Source organism: Sinocyclocheilus anshuiensis, unplaced genomic scaffold (genome assembly GCF_001515605.1).
Source record: "Sinocyclocheilus anshuiensis isolate Anshui unplaced genomic scaffold, SAMN03320099.WGS_v1.1 scaffold843, whole genome shotgun sequence".
Taxonomy (NCBI): domain Eukaryota; kingdom Metazoa; phylum Chordata; class Actinopteri; order Cypriniformes; family Cyprinidae; genus Sinocyclocheilus; species Sinocyclocheilus anshuiensis.
In genome coordinates, this window is record NW_015547670.1 from 342,186 (window position 1) to 347,262 (window position 5,077).

Sequence of the window (5,077 nt, forward strand, 5' to 3'; positions counted from 1 at the left end):
GATTGCACACAGGTGAGGCTTCTGGAATACAAAACAACAGTGGCCCTTGTTACTAAATGAACTACAAAATGAAATTAACAGTAATTGTTAAGTTGCACTGTGTGGGTTACAAAGATAAATTGAGCCAAAATTTGGCCGGTCATGTGATCGCAAAATGGCAGCCTCCATGGGGTAACCCACTACTTGTGAAATAAAACTTTTTAAAAAGCTCAGTATTTTCTCAGTATTTAGATTTTTTTGCCCCATCAGGTTCCAGATATTCAAATAGTTGTATCTCTGCCAAATATTGTCCTATCATAACAAACCATAAATCAATCAAAAGCTTATTCAGCTATTTATTTATTCAGCTTATAAATCTCAATTTCAAAACACTGACCCTTTTGACTGGTTTTGTGGTCCAGGGTCACATATTATACAATATTTATATTATAATATTTATAATACAACAACATTTATAATAACAATTAAGTCTATTTGAAGATCATTGGGACTTTTTTGTATTATGACTTTACCTACACTAAAAATGAAATGAAATGATATTAAATTCTGGTTTTATTTATATGACTCAGACATGGTCTTAACAGGTTTCTGTGAGGTTCACCCAACAGATTTGTGCATATTGCATTACAGCATTTGATGGATGGAAGAAAAGTTTAGTAGAGGTATGATAACAGGAAACATATAATAATAGGACAAAAAAAAAATTGGAAAAACTAGGGTATACTGTTTGTGTGCATGAATAGCAACATGATTATATAAGTATCCAAACACCAAACAGGAATAATAAGTTATTATTTCACCATCTCTAATTAGAGATACAAATAGATATAATTGTATATAACATATTTCACCTCATCCCAGTATTTATTCATAAGCCAATAGATAAAACATATTATGACATAAAGCATGCAATAGAAGAGAAGGCGAGAGATAGAAAGCACATGTAAGAACATCATTAGGAACCCAAGCAGATGCACCGAAGAGTTAAAAGTCAAATTTCACTCACCTGGCAGCCACACGTAAGTCACGTCAGTCACGGACTGGAGGAAAATGAATGAAGGAGAGAGTTGAACATACACTCTGTCCCTCTCCTCCCCCTCCCTCCATCACTTCTACATCCCTCCCACAGATCTCTCCATCTTTATTTCAATGCGTTTCACATAAATGCAGATGCAGCATATATTTTCACAAAATTGTGACTTTTTTATAAACAATTTAAATTTTTATACATTTTGATATAGTATATATGTAGATGACAGACAGACAGACAGAGACAGACAGACAGACAGACAGACAGATAGAGAACACACACTCAAAACACACACACACATACATATATACACACATTCATATATAAAACTCACGTCATATTTCACTCACCTGGCAGCCACACGTAAGTCACGTCAGTCACGGACTGGAGGAAAATGAATGAAGGAGAGAGCTGAACATACACTCTGTCCCTCTCCCTCTCTCTCCCTCCATCACTTCAACATCCCTCCCACAGATATCTCCATCTTTATCTCAACGTGTTTCACATCAATGGCTAGAAGAACTGTGAGTTTTTTTTAGCTGTTTGTTTTCTAGTATATTTTCACTAAATGTTGAGACTTAAAAAAGTTATTAAAAAAGAACTTGCAATTTTTATAAATGTTTATATACATTGTTTTATATTTTAATCTCATTTAAAAGAAAAAAAGTCTCTGATGGACTTAGAGGTTTTTGCATCTGAATATTGTGTGTGTGTGTGTGTGTGTGTGTGTGTGTGTGTAAACAGACATATAGCATATTTTCACAAAATGTTGAGCTATTCCATATAATTCATTATTTTCTTTCTCTTTGTTTTTTTTATCAATATGGTGCACAATATTCACATTCAAGTCCATGTGATAGACAAATTACTTCAAGTAATCTAAAATAATATAAAAGTAATTAAAAGTTACCTAATATGTGTATTCCAGATTATGTTACTAACTACAATTTTCATCATGTAATTTGTAATCAGTTATGGACTAGCGTGTGTGTGTGTGTGTGTGTGTGTGTGTGTGTGTGTGTGTGTGTTTATATATTCTGTATATTTAACAGAGGTTTGTCAGTAACGTATCGTAAAAATTAAGTTGCTACTATCATTTGATAGTGCATCTTAAATTTTGATCTGCTCACACAACTTAAACTTCTTATGGCCAACTTTGTAACACTAAGCCACAGGAAGATCTCAAGTCCTGAATAACTCCATGTGTCACAATTCCAAGTAACTAAAAGAAGCTGCATAACCACATAGTAGATGTTTCTTCAGTGAGGTGACCACAAACCTCACTCCCAAAAAAGCAAGACATTCTTCTCTTTAAACCACAGTAAGGATCGTCTTAAATACCTCGAGACTCATTTTCACCTCATCCATATTCTTTCACTCTATAGATAAAACAAACAGCTGCTTGTTTTTATTTGTACATACTTTAAATGTTTGCATGTCTGTGAGTTTGTGACCAAATTAGCATATTTTGATAGTGTATTAACAAACCTCAGAAGGACCATTTTAGATTCACAGGCATATTTCTATCAAATCACATCCGTAACTGTGTGCAAGGTTAGCTGCACCTCAGCAACAATTACCATAACTTCCATGTACAGATTCAGAAACAAACAAGAGAAAAATTATAAAACGTTAGGGGGGGAAATGCCCTACCATCTTGAGAAAATATTTAACAGTTTCCTCAATTACCTAACCTCTGTTCACGTATTCGCTGTGAATTGAAAACTAGCAATTAAGTTGTTTGTGTGCCAAAGTTGGTGTGACTGTGTGCTTGAATGCAGGTCCCTCCCACTGGGTAAACCAAGACAGGAAGGGGGATCCTGTTAGAGCAGCTAATCAAAGAGAAATCTTGCAAAATGACTGAAAGAGAGAGGAAAAACTGCCAAAAATATACATACAGCACCTCAAATCAACAAGACTGCTATTACTACCAATATACATTATGTGACTCATGGGTGGCATACATGACATACACTATACCAGCCCAAAAATTTGGACACACCTACTCATTCCTTGTTATTACTGTTTTTCCACATTTTATAATAATGGTGCACTCATCTACAATGCTAATTGAATTATGTAATGACCAAGAAAAACTACATTTTAACTTTCTCAAAGTCAACACCCTTTATCAGAGCTTCTACAGCTTTACTCACTCAGCATTCACTTAACCATTTCATGAGAAATTAAGAGATAGTCACAGTGAGAGTCAGATTGTGAATTATAAAGTCATACCTACAATTTAAGTCACATTTTGGGATATAGAGATGCAGTTGCGATTGTAAAATATAAAAATAGATTAGTAAATATAAAGTTAGAATTTGGAGATATAAAGTCACAATTATACAGAATAAAGTCACAACTGCGAGACATATATAAAAAAAATGTTTTAAAGAAATGAACATACAAGTTTGGGGTCAATAAGGTATGTATGTTTTATTTTGATTTCATTTTATTTTAATTTATGTGTTTATTTAATTATTTTTTTAAAGAAATTAATACTTTTACTCAGCAAGGATGTATTAAATGACCAAAAATAACAAAATATTTCTATTAAAAATGCTGATCTTTTTTATTTTTCTATTCATTAAAGAATCTAAAAAATATACCATGATTTTCAAAAAAAAAAAAAAAAGGCAACACGGAAGACAGGAGTAATGATGCTGAAAATGTACCTTTGCATCACAGAAATAAATCATACTTAAAAATGTATTAGTAGAAAACTGTTATTCTAAATTGTAAATATTTCAAAACTACTGTTTTTAGTGTATTTTTGATCAAATAAATGCAGCCTTGGTGAGCATTCTTTAAATAAATAAATAAATAAATACATATTTTACAAATCCAAGACTTTTGAACAGTAGTGTATATTTGTCTGTAAAGCATTTTCAAGCAACTAAACCTTTCATTCAAAAGAAAGAACACTGGAAACAAATTCAGATGAGTACATCCAAACGTATCATACTTATGCTAATTCCCCTATAACACAGATAATACAGTGCAAAAGCCCAGAAGCATCATTAGCTGAGAACACCGGTGACAACTTCAGCATGATGATGGTTCCTCAGCAAGTGTGTCTAATGGATGTAGACGGCAAGTCCTCACTGACTCGGTGTGTGTGTGTGTTTGTGTGAAGGAAAGGCACAGGCTCTTAAGAGACACTGCCGTGGTGGGGCGCTGCCTCAAGCTCTGTAATTACCCACCGAGACCCGGCTCTGCCCTTAGCCACAATTTGCGGTGCCATGAAATAAATACATGCTCTTCAACAATAAACAACTGCCTTTTCAAATTATAGCACCTCCTCCGGTTTACCCCCACCGTCACCTTCTGTTTTCGCTCTCTTCGCATGAGTCACATGTTTCATAATGCAGGCTGTTATAGAACAGCCTCGCACGTCCATGAAGGGCACCACAGTCTGAGAAAATACTGGTTTTCACAAAATGCAGCATAAAGAGCTCGAGTTTTTTTATGTACTGCCAGACAACAGAGTAATACATCGAATTACAATTTTGCCATTTTACTTGCATAATCCAAGTTTAACAAGAAAAAGTTGTGGCAGGACTTTATTTTACATTTAATGCATTTATTTATTTATTTAAAATATATTTAACAGCAAAAGCCTAGTTCAACAAAAACAATAGTTTAATAAAAATTGCTGAAAATTTAACCACCCTCTGGCCATCCAAAACATAGATGAGTTTGTTTCTTCATCAGAACAGATTTGGAGAAATTTAGCATTACATCACTTGCTCACCAATGGATCCTCTGCAGTGAATGAATGGGTGCCGTCAGAATGAGAGTCCAAACAGCTGATAAAAACCTCACAGTGATCCACAATAATCCACAAATAGCCTAATCCACATAACTCCAAATCAAATCCATAATGAAGGCATTTTAACTTTAAACTGTAGCTTCCTCCAGTGAAATGTCCATCCCGTTGTTCTCTCACATTGTTTTCACTTGTAAACAGTGCTTGTTCTGTGCATATTTCTCTCCTGATTCAGACGTGCCAACTTTTTCACTGGAGAAAGCATTATTATGGATAAT